This window comes from Mizuhopecten yessoensis, unplaced genomic scaffold, assembly GCF_002113885.1.
Source record: "Mizuhopecten yessoensis strain PY_sf001 unplaced genomic scaffold, ASM211388v2 scaffold10961, whole genome shotgun sequence".
In the NCBI taxonomy this organism is placed as follows: domain Eukaryota; kingdom Metazoa; phylum Mollusca; class Bivalvia; order Pectinida; family Pectinidae; genus Mizuhopecten; species Mizuhopecten yessoensis.
In genome coordinates, this window is record NW_018408808.1 from 864,939 (window position 1) to 884,825 (window position 19,887).

Consider the following 19,887-nt stretch of genomic DNA (forward strand, 5'->3'; position numbering starts at 1 on the left):
GTTGAAAGAGTTTTAAAATCGGGGCATGCCGTCCTGACAGCATGGTGCCGGAAATCGATCCAAAGTTAACGTTATTGTCGTAAACAACTGACGACGACTGCTTTATTAACACTATACACCCTTTTCGTTGAATAGAATATTTGAATGTTTTTAAAAAGGGAATATTTAGTGTGTGTTTTATTTCGTTTCTTTACAAGTTGATTTCACCGTACGGCTTGCGAGGTGCAAGCACGGACTTAGATAATCTTTTTCCGTGGTACAAGTAAGACCCGGCGAGATAAACTCACTCGATGGGTATCGGTCAAATCCGTCATGCTCTATAATTTACATACAAAGAGCGATGTAACTGTGTTAAAAATAAAACGCTTGATTAACACGCTATTGTTATAAGTGTTTGACACTGTGCCTGTGACGATAATTACACCGTTTATCATGACTTGTGTCGAAATGTGTATTTCATATTTTCGCTTAGTTTCTATTTCGTGTGCTTACAATTTCGTTGGGATTATATTTCGTGGTTTTCTTAAAATCACGAAATAAACGAAATAAAATCCCCAACGAAATATTATGCTTTTCAGTAATTTGTATATAACGTTGAAATAGTGTCTTATAGGTCAACTTGGTCCGATATTAATTCTATTAATTTTGTTTTAACTAGAAACTTTGAATTGTGAATGGATATGTGACTCTTTAATAAAATAAATTATTATTATAAGGGTTAATATATATTACAAGACATCCAATCGACACTAGCCTATAATTGGATGACAACACGTAATCACCTTTTTTCATGCTGTGTACACAAACGCCAATCATGTTGTCGTTGAACAGCACTACTACGTGACCAGTTTCTGTGCCGGATTATATATATTGCAAAGTTACTGTACCGCTACGGTCCAAATATACGGAAATGTATCAGTAAAAATATTTACAAAATAACTTCAACGCTGGTGTCTTCTGTGTTTGAATGTCAATAAAACGAATAGCATATTTTCAGTATTACCGTTTAATGATAAATCGACGACACTGTGTCGTCCTTATGTTAGGTCGAAATATATATATATACGAAAATATATGCTTTTACAGTATAATATGATTTAAAAATTAAAGTACAAATCAACACGTATGTACAATCAATCATATCAAAAGGTTTTTTTTCATAACAACCACTAACCTATACATTCAACAACATTTTGCACATACTTGTACAATTATACCCTCTTGTCAAAATTAATACAGCTTTTTATACATTACATACCAAGTCAACCCACTTTTTCACTAACATTTTATGCGAGGACCAGGCTGCCTGCGCTAAGTAAAACGAATTCAGTACAAATGTCACTTTAGTATTTGAACATTGTGTTAGCAGGAAAAAAGGATTTCAGTATTAGCAAAATAGTCCTATAAATAAATATTTGCTTTTGTCTATTATATTTTAACATGAACACCGATAATTCTCATAATACATTGTCACTGTTCCTTAGTTTAATGATTTTTCCTTGACGCTTACAAGTAGTGATTACATTTAATTATCCTTCAATGCTTAGTTAGAAAGTTCATACAGACCAACAGCTATATTTATACACCTACAATTTTAACATACATGTCCAATACAATGTACATCGACATATGAGGTTTCTGTGCACGATTATACATTACAAACAAAGTAAACCTACTTTCTCATAATAAAATTGTATGCATTGGATGCTTGCACCAATTAAAAAAGAATTCAGAACGAATGTCACTTTCAAGTTTAAATATATTGTACAACAGGAAACAGAAAAAGAAATACCAATTGTCACTGCGAGTACATGCACCAGAGTGTGACGAGAATTACAGCCCGTGATATTTTTGTCAATCAAACAACAGCGGAGCATCGACAAGAACATCAACCAATCATCGCGAGGGCCCACCTTTCTACCGCGCGTGATTGACAGGTATATCAACCAATGAAACGGCGTCATTTTCGTGTAAGATCAGTGCACAGAAGTTATCTTAACACCTATTGTATATCAATTACATCATTCACACGGCAATATATTTTATCTATATATGTATATGATAATGATTACTAATACTACTGGAACTATGAGTGAAATGTACTGATACCTAATATATTACGTTAATACAGAGAAGGTATCTGGTTATGATAGAAAGGAAACCAAAACAAAATACCTTTAGTTTATATATTATTCTGATTGTCATGGTTGACCTGAAGCGGAAACGTATATACTACTTACGGCTTTATATGTCTCTGTCTGAAGACAGGTAATACAATATTCAATATTAATTCTGATAATTCATATATTTAACAACCGGATCACGCTTAGCCTTTTATATAAGAAGTTTCATAGGTTCTAAATTTTAGTAATCACAGGTTCGTTAGACGAGAGCAACTGTTTAGACTATACACCAAAGTCGTATATATTGTAATATAACGTCTCTGGTTAAGAATAATGCTCTATTTTTTTTCTCTCTTTACTTTATACAGTTTTGATAACTGACATACGGATGCACATTATCTTTCTGAAATGGTTAAGTTCGCTTTAAATGAATAAAGAAACAAGATATTTCGAAAATTTCGTTCACTTTAAACACATAAGTGTACGTAACTTAAATGGTATTTTTTCTAATGAAAGCCTTTGTGGAGATCATTGTCATTATCACTCGAAGTTTCAACAACCCGGGAGCTTACATTGCTGTTTTAGGAAGTTAACAGGAGTACCTCGGATACCAGATGTGTAACTCATTAGTGTATTCATGCAAAAGATACATTGTTGAAATGTAAACATACATTGTTGAAATTCATACATTCCGATGACGTCACGTTGTTGACTGACAGGACGGCTGGATTGTGTGTTCATTTACATACGTTTACTTTGATGACATAAATGGACGCGTTTTATGTAAAGAAAAAGGCTATAAATATAAGGATTAACTTTCTATTCAATTTAGGTTATCGGGTGATAACTACAATGGAACCCGGGTAAATTATTTTTTCTTTATCACCCGATAACCTAAACTAAATAGAAAGTTCAACCTTAAATATTATTACATGAAACATTAAATCAGAAGGGATATTCTTACGACAGTACAGGAAAGATAAAGTTCCATTTAATTGAAATTATATAAGTAATGATTAAAAAAACACCAAAATATGAATAAAATACATTTATGTTAAATACAATAGAAATTAAAAGCTGAGAGGACAGGTGACCCGGAATCTCCTTACTAAGAGGATTATATAAATCACAAAACTACTAACAACATAAAAAACGATTGAAAGGTATATGAAGCAAAATAGGAACGTAAACTGTCTTAACATATATATATATACAGTGGTTCGTTTATGAACATTTACACAATCGGTTCATCATTTGCACGAGTTTATCAATAAATACTGGACAACTAGTACCTCGGACCGAACGGAGCCGGGGGATATAGTTTACGTAATATAAGTTGCATACGACATCGGGACGTACTTATCGTTCGTTATTAAATATCGTCAATATTGAGAGTTCATATTGTGTCTTTGATTATTATATGAGTGATCAGAGACGTATATACTGGCTTCATGTGTCCCTGGAGTGATGTATCAAAGCACCAGTTCAGCAATACGGTAAAAGTTATGCATTATTCTCAAATGGTCGTTCATTTCGATCCTAACCCTGGCCGTAGTACAAAATAAGCATTATTTCCTTGGTCTTTATTTATTTCATTCGAAGTAAATATAAGTGTACTATCGACCTGTGTTATTATATCGTTTTGATTACGGAATTAGAGCGACCGTCTTTGCATAGCTATACCGACAACACGGCCAGCAAGGCAGGGACTATAGACTGCCTCACCTGTACGGGCTTCGCCGGAGCGCGGCTACATCAAAGGGAATACCGCTGTGCGAGTGAGCGGGACAACGACTTAATTTTCGGGGGCCAACGACCAGTTTTCGGGAACAAAGGCACAATCTTATTGAATTGTTATGTTCCTGAAAATTGGTTGTTGTCCCTGAAAATTGGTTGTTGTTCCTGAAAACTGGTCCATGTCCCGATAACTTGGATATGGTTTTTAAATTTAAATGGTGCTCCGCTAATTTAGAGAGTGTTTCCGTAATTTGGGCCATGCAAATATGATTTAGATTGTACATCATTAAGTTAGCCATGCATAGATTATTTAGCTGGTACGTCATTAAGTTGGGTCATGAATTTATGATTTAAATTGTGTTTTGTAAAATTCAATGCTAATTGAAGTTTACTGGTATAATAAGGTAGATTAAGTCGTAGAATTGATTTTTTCGTTCTTAAGTGTTTCTCAGTGAAATGGAAACTGTTTTGTTAGCATTTGGGTTAACACTACGATGGGGTTGGGGGCGGAGGGGGTTGGAAGTAAAACTGGGGTTGGGAGACAGGGTTGGGGGAGAACGACTTTGGGTTGGGAGAGAACGACTTTGGGTTGGGGGAGAACGACTTTGGGTTGGGGGAGAACGACTTCGGAGAAATACTGGTTTGCACATGTTTTTCACACTTGTTTTAAATTAAGTGAGACAGGTAACAGTAGTAAACAGAATGTAAGTAAACAGAAAAAATCATCAAAAATTTAAATAAAAAAGATACATCTATACATGAATAAAATAAATGAATAGCCAAATGAAGCTGAAATAAAGAAATCTGTAATTATTCGAACATATATTCCAGTTGACTGATTTAGATCTTTTTGTTATATTTATTTTAGATATATAACATATCAAGTCAACTCAAATATTGAAAATAAAGAAATAAAGAACTATGTCGCCTTTGGGTTACTATAAGAGTACCATCCCTCTGTGCAATATCATATTCCTCTCTTCAAATTGACATTGAGTATATCATCAGTGCATCATGTCGGCAGAGTAATGACTTTTCCCATTTTTTTCTTTATGTATGTTAGGCAATAACAACATTTCAAGTCATTCGTTTCTACTTCTCGAAATATTTGGCCTCTGGCAGGTAAGACTTTAAGGTTGCTCATATCAACAGTGCTTCGTCCCGTTATGACGTAGCCGACAGAAGCATTAAGCGAGTAAGTAGAAAATGTAACGAATACTGGTGACTTTGTATGACTTTGTATGATTTAAGAGCTAAGATCAAATAGTAAAGTACATCTAAATATTTTAGATCCAGGTATAGGAAATGATAGGATAATTGAAATATTTGATCATTAAAGTAGCATGTGAACCCTTATAAACACAATCCAGCCGGTAAAACTACCAAAGGTTGTAAAGGTTTTAGACTGTCAGTGCTTGCCTGTAAAAAGAACATGCGATTTGCAATATCTCATTGCAACATATTTCTTTTGGCAACGTACCCAACCTACACAGAAACGTTTCAGAGAATTCAGACATATTTTATGTATACTTCCAGTTGATTCTACTTCGAACTTAGTAATGGAAACATAGGACAATGTTTTTTTCACATTGATCTACGCCACTGCTGACCACATAAAAGAATGCACTGAATCTCGCCAGTGTTGGAACAGGCTACACTCGCTGCTAATCGAAAGAGTTAGGTACCTTTCACTGGTCAGTAACTGCCAAGCTGTAGTGACAGTATAATACAAATAATGGCAATATCTGCAGCAACAATATGTCTACTGCTTTAAAAAAGGTGTTTGCTCTAATAACTATTTGGCTTAAACATTGAAAACAAATTGAAACTAATAATAAAAATTCGAGGTTCTGATATACCGCTTTATCACAAACCAGTTTGTGGGTCGTATTATAGCGATTCACAAGTTGTAATCCGTGGTTTTAGGCCTTTGCAACCAACCAATATATTTCTCAACTCCCTTTGGGGCATACAGCCGGTGCTACCATGTCGACGCTCACAACTAGCATTCTACAATCTTAGCACTGCCCAACCACGTACTCATTTACACCCGAGTAGACTAGATTTAGTGGAATCAAGTATCTTGCTCAAAGATACAACAAAGTGCTGCGACATGACTCGAACCCTCAACCCTTCGGTCACGATACCGGCGTCCTACCCTTAGACTACCGTGCCTCCTAAAAATACAGTTCTGACTTGTACATCAAAGTGCAAATTCAATTCTTTCAATGGCTTTCAATTGATGTGTACATGTACTAAATCCCAACATTCTTTTCTAATATCCTGACAAATGTCTACTTCTAAGAATACTACAATGTAAATTCCCATTAACGGACAGTTTTATACTTTCAAATCAAATTAAATGCCTCGCACATTGAAAATATAAAATCGTAACAAAACAAACTATTATGAACAGCATATTTGCAATAGCTGAACGTTTTTATTATTCTTATTGAAAGATAAAAATAGTTAGCATAATAGCATACATTATACATTATAAACAATAGTTATTGTTAAATTTTCTATTAATACATGTATACTTCAAAAACATTCACGTGCACATTGTATTTTACGTTTGGAATACTTACCTTTCTTGCTGCTAACTAGGCCTTACCGTGAGTAAGTACACGTGTTATGTCATTTCTGGTTAGCAGAGATATATTGAATAACATAAAATGTTCGTTGCGTATGAACATTCGTGGTTTTCGAGATTGGTATGGAACCACGAAAATAGATACAACGAATGAAATCAATATACATGACTATTGTGTTTTTATATGGGGTATACACGATTTTTTTTTGTACCACGAAACGGTATAAATAGCTTCATACCACGAAGGAAAGTACGCACGAATACTTCATGTTATACAGTAATGTTTAACGCTCTACCTATAGTTTCTGAAACTACAAAGTAAGGAAACGTCAATGTCAAAATTAAGCTTTTTGATTAAGAGAGACAAACGTGGTTTGATTTGGTTACCTCGATAGGTTTAAGCACTCTATTAATAGCTGAGTTAATCTAAAAATGCACCGAGATGTATTGTTATTTGTGCATGTGTGTAAGAGACCATATTTTGCTGTATTTGCTTCCTTGCAAAGCGTAGAGCTAATGCCGTCATTTTAGTGACACCTCACCGAAATTCCATTTCGACGATACTTTGTGTCGTCTTTCCTTGGGACAGAATCCATTGCCTTCCTCACCTGGGCGAACGTCCACCACTAGGACCAAACGCGAACTGTTACTAAGGAAAACGCTGGGCAACACAAATACTGTTCGGAACTATAGAGAAAACATTCAATTCAAAAGTCGCCATGGATGCAACATATTCACTTTAATCACGTTTGTACTCCAAAGAAAAGGGTACAAATTAAGTTTTCCTATTCTGTAAGGGGTCCATCAGTAGCTTCTCAAAATATACAATGGATACATTCTGTAACTGCAAGGGTACCCTTTTCTCCATTCCCGACCCGCAGATATTTTACAAATGCATGAGATCATAGGCACTCGTGTTTTAATTATGCCTTTTATTTTATCTTAAAACAACAGCTTGGAATTTTTGTAAGTTAAACGATGAACGTTTGAAAGTACCATGTTTTTTTCTTTCTAATTCACGGAAAGTAGCACGTTTTAAACATTCTGGAAATCGAGTCTATAAGAAAAAGACGTTTCCCCATTGCACGCTTTTAATGTTGGGACATATGGTGATTTTTTTCACTGCAGTTATTGTGGTTTTTAGAACTTATCATTTCTATTATTTTTAATATTAATTGCATATTTATTTGCTCTTTTAAATATTGGGTGGCTTTGTAATTGTGGAATTGACCTTTACAAATAACAATGATCAGCAAAAATTGGAAAAAAAGTTATTTTGTATTTTTGTTTTGAAATATCATTTAAACGCCCCTTCTGGGATCCTGCATTTTTCCTAAATTTAGTGTTCTTTGGCAGGTTGTGTTGTTTCTGTGAGTACTTTGTCGTCATATCGTCCGAAATCATACATTTTTGCCATCCGTGCGTACATCTTTAAGCTCATATTTACATCATTAATGATACATGTACGCAAACCAATACTAATAACTAATATTGTAAAACATATTTTTAATCGATTACGTACGTTAAAGTAATATTTACAGTAGTATTTACAGAGGTATAGGATATATATCATATATAATAAGATATATTTCATATATCATAAGATATATATCATAAATATGCAAATTAAGAAAAAAGGACGGAAAATGTAGTCTAATTCATTTTGTAATTCTTTAAAATGAAGCAAACTACCATTGAACTAAATATAGAAGCGTTTTACATTGCTTGATATTTGGGGTGGGGTATTACTATATGATATCGGATTTTTATGATCTAACAATCAAGCCAAACATTGACATTTCCAGCTGTCTGATTGGTTATCAGATATATATTAATTGATCAGTATTATGTATTTTCATCGATTTCAAACCCAACAGTGTCCCTTTCCGTTAGCAAAAAATGTGTTTGAATGTTATTTGAAAATAATTTTATTTGATGATTGATTTTCAATACTTTATTTGCAAGATATTATAAAACACAAAAAGAGCGCAAGATGCTCAGTTACAACAAGTAATTACTTTGTTATTGTTGTTGTTGTTGTAAAGGTAAATGTAACTGATGCTACGTTGATCGAAAATATTACTTATAAGCATGTTCTGTTTTTAACTGATCAAATTGATTTCGTTATACCGGAAACTTGTGTTATACTTGATGTTCATTCATCAAAGCAACGTTTATGTATTATCATCAGGGAAGAAAACAAAAAGAACTATTACCTAACAACTGGTTATACAATGCTGATTTTTTTTCTCGACATGAGATGATATGAACAGTGGTCTATACTTAGAAAAATACCACGAGGCTTAAAATGGTAGCATGGCGTCGGAACTGAACAGTGCGCTTTAAGATGCCATTGTTTGAAAAGAAAGTGGTCTCACTATTTTCCAAATTTGCCTGCTCAGGTATCTTGTACACAAAAGAAAATGACACTCTTAGATTGAAGTATACAATGGTATATGTGATACTGACCTCGTGTTTTCATGTGTGTTTTTAGGGGTTGTGCTGTTTATGTTTTCCATTGGTGACTTACTATACACCACCGTCTGTTAATCATACGGACGCTAAAAAGATATAAGATAAGACAATCACACATGCGTATCTTTGTTTGAAGTAGGACATTTTGTTATAAAACTGCAAAAAATATTAATCGGTTTTGTTTAAAGTACAAAATGCAAAATTTATTTATCGATATATTTAAGTGATAAAGAATCTAACTTTGCAAAATATGACGCAACCATTATAAAAATAACAATAAAACACGTAAGTGACAGCTGAAAAGTTAAAAATTCTTTCATCCCGAATTTAGTGTATTTTAATTTCATAGAAACATATGGTTTTATTGTTATAAGCGTTGTCTAAAGTTATATAAATACGTCGATCTCCCTTCAAAATATCACTTGTGCGGGGTATTCCACTTTGTACCAAGATGAATGCATCTTTACTGCTGTTGCTTATTGTTGCTGTCCCTCTAGCCAGTGGAAGTAAACTTGAAGGAAGAGGTAAGTGGTTTCTGAATATTTTATAGTTAAGGAATTCATTTTCTAACATTGATATGGTCATAACAACATTGAATTTTTTGAGATATTTACCATGAATCGCTAACGTTTTTAAAGGCTTTGGATTTTCCGATGCGAGCAAAATTAAAATAGAGAAACAAATACAGATGTTTGTTTCTATTTGTACAAGGGGTCAACAAAGTAGAGAGAACAGTATCATTTGGCGGGAAAATGTAAAACGTGCGCCTGGGGTCCTTGCATAAGCTTGACAGCAAAGCAAACAAACAAAATATAGTTCCATTTTCAAAACTTGATTTGTAGAATAAACATAAACCAAGAACGCTATGTTCTACGTCATGGTAGGGTATGAATACGTAGTGATTGAGGTCCCTGTGTTATGCAAATATGAAATGTCAATTTCATCAACGGGTCAAAGCATACAGAATGTAAATAATGACTTCTATTAAACTGTTTTCACTCTTTTTACTGTTCGTGGATGTTCCACTCGTCAGTGCAATGGCAAAGTGTATCATTTTGTTTAAATGATTTCTTTATTATTTTTATTCATTTCGTAGGCCAATGATGGCCCAAAGCGTCTCTAAATCTAAGATTTTGATACGTCTGATCGAAGTTGAACAATTCCAAATAGGAAAATAATAAAAATTGAATGCGAACATTTCGACTAATAAAATAACTGAGATACTTTTGAGACTTCTTCTAAGAAAAAAAGCTGCGTCTGTATTTATAACTACATATATATATATTTGTTTTAACCTAAGGGAGATTATATCAAGGAGGATTTAAAATAATGTTTTACGAGTTCAGCATTATGTATGGGGATGTCAAGCGACAACACTGAAAGCGGATTAGTCCTGAGATTGTCAAATTCAACCGTTTTAACGTTTTCTTGTAGTTACACGGCTTGGAAGCAGTGGGATAAATATATACGGTAGTATTGATCTGTAAGAAAAAAAGAAAACAACAACTGTCTTAGAAAGCATATTGTTACATTTAAAGGTTGACTACTCTTAAGAGGGAGGTCGTTAAGATTTTTAGTTCATACAGTTTGTAGGAGTATTTCAACAGACAGCAGTTCAGGTGGACTGAATGTGCCTCAATGTTTACGAATCTAATCTTGCATCTGTGAAACGCTGGTTTTATGCAGACGTTGTTAAAGATATTTTACATAAATAACCGATTCATTTCACATTCAGATATATTGAAAATATTGATTGCGAAACAGGATTGGTTGTTACTGGTACAGCTATACATGCGTTTCGATGTTCTGCCAACGATTTATTTGAAAAGCACAACTAGTCTTCCTTTAATTCAGGTTCTTATGAGACGTTTTCCTAAATGTGTAACACTGATAGCCATGCATTTACCTAATTTGCAAACTAGGAAGCTTTATTATCTTTTTATTTATCTTTTATTGCTTTATTTGAATAAAATGCTGACTTTTCTTTGATTTTTTTAAATTTCCTTTAGTGTAATGTAGGTTAAACTTGATCTGAATAATGCTCTTGACACAGGTTTTTTTCGGGGATAATTAAAAAGTCAAAACGATTTCCCTGTCCTATGGGTGTCTGCAACACATTGGGTACTGTTTAGTTCCAATACATTAATAATTTTTTCTGATGTTGTATTAATTCATTTATCGAGTTTTCATTTCATTTTTTTGTGTCAAAAATATTTGGAATTGCCAACATGGTAACAAATCATCTTGTTAAAAGTAATGCAGATAACAAATTAAAAAAAAAATGGCGATGGAATCCAGGTTATTTACTTGTTTTTTCTGTTTTTGTTAACATTACCTACAATTCCGTTGTTATTCGTTTTATTTCTTATGCAGATGGATGTCCTGAGATTCTTGGATCTATTCCATGTGGTGAATATTGCTCATCTGATAATGATTGCGAGTCTTTTGAGAGGTGCTGCGCCACTGAACGCGGCTTTGCGTGTATAAATGTCTGTGTAAGTCAAATATCTCTCTTGCTCTACAAATTCAGTTCCATCAAGTGAAACTTTCTCTTCTGTATCCAAAAGGGTGTTTCATGACAATATTTAAAGGGATGCTGGGTTTTTTTCTTTCTTTTTTTCTGCAAAATAGCTTCGACACATATTGTAAATCCCAATTGGATGACTGGCCGATATATAAATAGATTGACGGAGGTACATCTTTGTTTAGTAATTAACAACACTGATTTATTTTCAGGGATTTCAATCAGGGGGCTAGAGGATATTGGGAAAACTGACATCTTTTGGATCAAATGGAGCATCAAATATTAAAAGTCAACTTGTGAATTTGTTGAAATAATTACATTTGTGATTCTGAACTGTAATTTTCTAAAAGATAAAATCCTGTCAGCAATGTTTAACTGTTTCTTTTCATTCATTTTAATCACCTGAATCACATTTGGCATTTGTAAATGATGTCATTGTCTCTCTCCTAAGCTAATTTCACAACAGCATTTCGTGTATATGTGAAATTCAATCACACTTATCCAACCTATTTATCGTTCCAACGGACACATCGTCATTTATTTGAATTACTTGAAGAAAAATGTTACGTACAAAAAACTCCAAATTCATATTTGTACCCAATGTCAGTTGTGTAATTGTAGCATGCACAATACGTGAAAGAGTAGTGAACATATGAATAAGTAGGGAAAATATCAAGTATGATGCAATAAAAATACATGAAGAAATACATTAATGAAAACAGAAAACCAAATCAAAACATTTTTCAGATAAAATTATCATAAAATATGAACAAGGAGAATATTTCAATGGAGACCATTGATAAGGTAAAAGGACAATTATAGCAGGTGTTCCGGGGTTTGTAAGTGTGAGAGAATGTAAGAAATGCTACGTCATCTAAGCAAAAACCGCAAGAGTGGAAACAAAACCACAAGGTATTGAAAAGAGTATGAAGGTAGTTCTAGTAAAGGAAACATTTAGTTCGTGAAACTGTGGAAAAGAAGTACATTCAAAGTATAACTTTCGAATAAAAAGAGATATGTAAATAGATAGATAAAATTTCAAACGAAACATTCACAGCTTCGTCAACTCTACATATGCATTTGCATAAAAGAAGATATGCATGTTTTATCTCTTAAGTAAAAAGCATTCTTCTTACGATTATCCTTGGACGATATTAAACAGATTAATAGAAAAAGAAAAAAAAGAAAAGAAATGAATACAAAACTGATTTAGATTAAATTTCCAACTCAACATTCACATCCTCTTCAACTCGTCAGTTGCACTTTCTAAGTGCAGATCTGTGCTGTTGCGTCAACTAAAACTTCTTAAGTTAAAATCACATTTAATAGATCTTTATCTGCAGCCACCCTCGTGCGATTATGTTCGGATGTTGATAAAAAAATAAAAATAAATAACATAAAATATAATGAAAAATAATGAATATCAAATCAAAATGAAAACACAAATCAAAACCATTAATAAACATCAGTATATGTCCCAAGGATGAACCAGAGTCGACTACTACTCGTCCGCCCATGAGTTTGTATATACTACAATTCCCAGAGATCTGGAGACTCCTTCTCTGTGCCCGAATCCCATATAGTAGAAAATTAAACAACTTCATCATCGTGTAAGGTCCACTAACATAAGTAGAGAGTAGTACTGTTGTGTATGAATAATCCTCCATAAACAAACAACAGTAGCATTACGCCCATATACAGATACTCATATATATATTATCTTGGTCAATAGTCGGGGTTCTCCTGCGCCAACGATGACCCTGGCGTATTGTCTCCAATTCTACAATTCTATATCACTATCAAATGTGCGACAAACATACAACACAATGCTCTAGTGAGACAGTAAGTAGGCGCTCATTCACAGTAGCCACAATCTCATGAAAGACAGTTTATATTATGAAAAGTTCTTTTTACACAACCAATAACATTTTCTATGGGACGTTTCGATGACTCGTACGATATGTACACTGTCAACTTCGCAAAACAAATGACCAGTGAAGCGTATACACACAAAGGTGTAAAATGTGTATCGATGTCGATTCCGGCTACGCTGTACACTGCACTTACAGAGGTACCAGGCATCAACACTATGGTGCATTGTCGTAACGATACTTCCACGCGGATTCCGACATCATCAGTATCGTACGAGAATTTTCATCAAGCCAACAACAGCTGGTCACTGTAAGTCAGTTATTCCTCTGAATTTAGTGTCCTTCAGTGTCGCTCGGTGAAGAATAAGTCATTGTCAATCGGGTATTTTGTAACATCTCAGGACATTTACATTCTTGCATTGACAGAAACCTGGTTAGGTTAAGATATAGATGACCAGGTCCTAGCTGAGCTAATACCAACAGGCTATGGATTCCTCCACAATGCAAGACTCGGCAAATGCGGTTGAAGGGTGGCTGTTCTGTTTAAGAAAGGCCTAAGTGTGAGACATCTCTCTTCCAGCCATGATCATGTATACACATACTTTGAGCACACATCTTGTTCTGTCATTGCTGGTGATAAACAATTTAGATTGTGTATCATTTACAGGACTCCTCCATCTAAACAGAATGCTTTCCAAAATACAGTGTTTTTATGAATGGTCTACCTTTTTAGAACACCATGTTGTTGTACCACAGGAGATTATTATCACGGGTGTTCTAAATTTCTACTTAGACGATCTATCTAATGTTGATGATCGCCAATTCTCTGGTCTACTCGATTCCAGGGGTCTGATTCAGCATCTGACAGAAGCTACACACACCCATGGCCAACACTGGATGTGGTCATAACGCGGGAAGATGACTCAGTCATTCATGGAGCTATTTCAGTGATTGATCCATGGCTAAGTGATGTAAAGGGGAACCAATCTGGTGATCATCTTGCTGTCTCACAACACTGAATTGTAGTAAGCCAGCTCGTGTAAGGAAAGAAGTGAGCCTCCGGAAAATCCGCGAAATTTCAATACCAGATTTCAACAATGACATTCAGTCTTGTTCCGCCCTTCAATCTACTGAAGGCGAGGTTGATGATCTTGTTGAAACATACACATCTGGTATAGAAGTTTATATAAGTTTGGAGTAAATGCAAGCCAATTTTATCATATATTAGTTGGTTTGCAGTTTTTTTAATACTATTTTCAGGTTACACAATGTAAGGTTGTTAATTTGATAATGATTGCGGTGCTAATGAGAAGTGCTGCCCCAACGGCTGCTCACAAACGTATGATAGCGCACTTGTAAGTAATATGTCTATCTTGTTCTACCAATTGAGTTATATCAAGTGACATTTTCCTTTAAATTTACCAGTAGTCTTCGTCATCCTTCATCTCTTGACTATTGTATTTTCAATTAATACGTTTTATCTGTGACTAAAATCATAATATTCGGAGCAGGCTCTTAATAAAATACATTACAAAACCTATTCCTATGTACTACAAGATTGAGTGCGTTTTGCCTTGAAACATAGAAAGAAGATGGCATTTAAAAAACCCGATCAAAAATAGGAATACTTAAAACATCAATAAAGACGTTAAACAATGCACGGTATGCACACGATGTATGCACAATATATGCACGATGTGCAAACGATGACAATCTGGACGACTATTGCTTGCGCACATTTGTGTGACGAACACTGTGCGATAATCATCGCGGTTGGTGAAAATTGAGAAATGGCTTAACAATATGCAGTGTATACGGTTTTGTGTTTAAACATATTAAGTGTATTTCTATAATCTACCTTCTTTCTATTCATATTTTCGAAAATTTAGAAAAGGTGTTTTCAGTATTTTTTAAACGACCCAAATCGACATATGTAAAATTAAAATAAATATGGATACAGTCCAATATATTACCTACATAACTTGTTGAGGTATCGAAATTCAGGTGAAGAAGAGTCGAATAATACGATTATTATAGTCGTATAATAATTTCAACAAAAGGAGGACTTTTAATTGTTTTGAAAGAAAAACTAAAAAAAAAAGGGAATATTCTTCCATAAGAGTAATGTGATAGGTATATATATGGTGTTTGCAGGCAGACCATTGTATTTTACAAATATTAAGTATCTAAAGTCTCATTAATGCTAACAAATGTTGTTTATGTTTTTAATCGTGTTATCAAATAAATACCTTAAGTTAGTAGATGTGGCCACTGTGTACTAAAATGTGACACATTATACTGTTTTTATTTGAACAGAAAATATTTTGTTTTGAATGAAGTGAATAGAAAGTTATATTCTGGTCAATATTCAAAAGTGATATCTTCACACTAGAGCAAAGATAAACCTTTTGATATATGTTACTACATAAACATGTCACCTTCGTCAAAGTGATATAATCTAATATATTGTTAGTAAAAATATGTTGGCGTGATTCTAGAGATATGCTACAGAAACAACAAATTTTGCATTGAAGGTTGTTTAATTGGTGAATGAAACGGAAATCAATCGGAAAAGAAAGCTTACTTTTAAGTTTAAGCACAGCTAGACTACCGGGTTTGTATGATTATCTAGAAGGGTTATAGAGATATGTTAAAAGTTAGGTTTCTCCTTTTTTGACTATTAGATTTCCTCGTCAACAAAGGTAACACAAATCCAAAATTGAAAATCCTAAAGCAGAGAGCAACACTGGACAACTTAATTGATGTAAATCAAAGGTTTGTAGAGTTATCTTCAAGGGTTAACATTTTGTACAACTTTCACACTTTTGCAATAGCTCACATTAATCATGAAATCATTTGAGATCATGTGCAATCATTTATGCAAAGCATAAGACGTATTTAACAGTAAAATATAAATTATAATCCTTTCAAACGGCATGGAAAGATCAGGACGCCAGGGTTATGCACAAAATATAGTCAACTTACGTTTAGTACTATTTAATATATATGTAGCAATCTCGATCATTATCATTGTGTATGAATGCACGGAACTTAGAGGAAGTGATCGGTATTCAGAAGTTTCTCGTGTTATCTTAACCAAAATTGATATATACCCTTTTAAAGAAGTGTTCCGGGAGAGTAATTTTATCAAATAAATTTATGTTTAATATATATCGCACCTGGCGCGGTATTTTGAAAAGTTTCCATAAACATCACTAAATTTAAAGTTCTCGTCTATCCCATATGTAGAGCATTTGATTGTTATCTCGTTAATTAATGAAAATGGTGATAACATTTATGATTTAACTATACAGATAAACATGATGATATCTATATAAAATAGTATTTTTTCTAATATGGAAGAAATTACTTATTATATACAAATTTAGATTTCTTTATATTTAATTTATAATGATATCAAAAATATAAAGATACAGACCCGTACACGTTCGCTGTTCCACCTTGGACGCAAACGGTACGGAAGTGCTACGCAAACGGTACGGAAATGCTACGCAAATGGTACGCAAATGGTACGCAAGTGCTACGCAAACGGTACGGAAATGGTACGCAAGTGCTACGCAAACGGTACGGAAGTGTTACGCAAACGGTACGGAAGTGCTACGGATGACGCTTACAAACGGTGATTCGTTTGTGGTGACAAGAACGGGTTTACATAAAAAGCGGAAGCATATAAAATATCTAAAACGAAACGAACATACCCACAATGCATAGGAAGAAACGTCAGTACACTGTAGCTAGGCTACGAGGATAAAGGTCGATCATTGGTACATGTAATATATCCATCACAAAGACCTTACGTACGCTAACAGATCAACGCGACACACAGATAATAATAAGTTATGGTCAGAAGTATTTCCACCTGCTTACCGAATGAAATACTAATTAATATTGACAGTAAGTAAACTTGTTACGTTTTTTTTAACGAGAACCGTAATTAAAAATGATATAATTTCAGACTCCTGTGTTAAGGATCTAGAACCTCTATTTCTATTTTTTATATCGTCTTTAATACTTCCATACACTTTTAGATTTTCCGTAGGATTTGGAGACCGATAATGTGCTTACTTATTAGTACATGCAAATACATGCATCGGAAATTTGAAATGTATACATGTTATACCATGTCTATTAATTAAATTTCATTCACAGATAAACAGTTTTTTTTGTCATACATCTTTTATTTTATTATGAAAATGTAGTTGATTCTTGTTTAAGTATACATTGTACTTGTATATTGTTACGGGAGTTATTATATATATTTTTTCAGTTTGAAAGGCAAGCTCGTGCATGTAGAAAACTATTATGAATAAGAAAAATAATATGTACTAAATATATGTAATTTTTACATTCCTGATATGTACCTCTAATATTAATAAGAATATAGGTTTTCTTTATCGATCATAAAAATGTAGGTATCTATACTGACTTTTCTACAGGTAAATTGTACCTGTCTGAATCCTGGTACAGGAGAACTATGACTGTCGGGCACACCCTGAGGGGTGTGTACTACAGAGGGTATAGGGGTCTGATATCAGATACCTTAGGGACTGATACTATGTCAAACTTCAATATATCTACAATATGTATTTCTCCGTTTGTACATGTACGTTTGTACCTAAACAGGCGTGGATCAAGGATAGCTTCCTGATCAGGGTCCAGGGGCAATTAGTCATGGTAGAGTAGAGCAAAGTAAAAGAGTGTGGGTCGGGGGGTGGGGNAGAGGGTATAGGGGTCTGATGTCAGATAACTTCGGGACTGAGACCATGTCATACTTCAATATATCTACAATATGTATTTCTCCGTTTGTACATGTACGTTTGTACCTAAACAGGCGTGGATCAAGGAGGGTGGGTCTTAGGACGATAGGTTCCTGATGAGGGTCCAGGGGCAATTAGTCATAGTAGAGTAGAGCAAAGTAAAAGGGTGGGGGTGGGGTGTGTTTTTTTTTATTTAATAGATACATGNACGTTTATCACTCATTTATAACATTTTTCACTTGGGGGTGGGTGGTATACATGCATATCTATGTGAGGATGCTCACAATCTCTTGTCTCTAGTTCCACATGAAAACGTTATGGCGTTGAGAGAAGATGATGAAATTTTCCTGTAATTTCAAGTTAACTTGTCTCCATAATTAAGTAATTTTTCATGAAACTCGTGATGGGGAATAATACCGCACACAAAATCAAGCGAAAATGTTTGCTTTAAAGTCTACGTCTCTGACCGTTGTCAGACTTTTTATAGACAACACCACAATAGATGAGTGGCAAAACTACATAACATTTTGTTTGTCTGTGCTCAATACATGTAAGTGTAAGTGCTACAATATGTCATATTTTGTCATCGCCTGGTTCAAGTTCAAGTTCTTTATTACTTTGAATCGTTCGACTCACCAGTTACAAAGTAACAATAATTTGTAATATCAGCCGTGCAAAATACAAAATAACATTACACAACATATCACACACTCACAGAGTGGCAAAACTACATAACATTCCTATTTATAATAATTAGGTTCCTCTCGAATTTGCAAATTTTATATATTTCCCTAAGTTCGTTATTTCTTTTGAATTTTTCACACTCAATAATCCTTTCAATTTAAATATGCTTGGCTTTTTAATATAATAAGTTTTCAAAACAATTGCTCGCAAATCAGAATGACATGATCTTCAGCATCATCTAAATTACAAACATTACACACTCAACGATTCAATGTTTTGATATCGCCCTTTTTGTAATTTTAAGTTATGAGGAGATTTTTTATTTATTTATTTCAGATATTTTTTTTGTATGGGTTTACCCAGGTAGTTTTGTATAGATCAAAATGATCGTAAATATATCTATAAAAATTGGCTTTTCAGAATATTCTATTTTTTCTGCACATTCTTCTCCAAAAATATCAATAAACTTTTCTTTAATTAATTAATAAATCTTGTTGTCGTTAATATAATATTTCCAAATATACCCTGGGCCAGGTTAATCGCAGCCTCTGATATAATTAATCCACTGTGTAACTTGCTAAAGGCGCTAAGTTGTACTAATTGGTCAGCTGTTTAAAGGTCAATTATCTTTTTCATTGAACCATGTAAGTTCGTAGGTACACTAGCCCGGAACCGCTTGACTGATTTTTGACACCTTTATAATTACCACACACAGAGAGAGCACTCCGTTAACAAACTTACTATAGACAGAGACGTATTGTAATATATACGTCTCTGCTATAGACAACAAGGAATCACACTCTATTTTCTCAGGAACTCAGTCACATGATGACAATAAAGTTATCTTCATAGTGATTTTTTTTAATGATTACTGAAAAATATCATCAATTTCAATAATCTGATATGAAAAGTTTGTTACGTATAAGGGTTAGTATTCAACATTGCTCGCTGATAACAGAACTCATGATAAATTATTTTTTTTAAAAATAGAGAAGTTTTAAAACAAATCGTCAACGTGAGAAGTTAAATATCCTAATAAGGGACTTTTTTTAATTATTAAATTAGGAATTTCAAGTTCCAAATATTAGTTTACCTTGGTTAA

At 33.8% G+C, this 19,887-nt stretch overlaps 1 long non-coding RNA gene across 1 annotated transcript; it reads left to right on the forward strand.

Annotated features, from left to right (window-relative positions):
• The first annotated feature begins 9,363 nt into the window (after positions 1–9,363).
• LOC110464117 lies at positions 9,364–11,808 on the forward strand. The gene is made up of 3 exons (XR_002464470.1): positions 9,364–9,452; positions 11,302–11,423; positions 11,665–11,808. It is a non-coding gene; the product is annotated as an uncharacterized LOC110464117 (long non-coding RNA).
• The last annotated feature ends 8,079 nt before the right edge of the window (positions 11,809–19,887 follow it).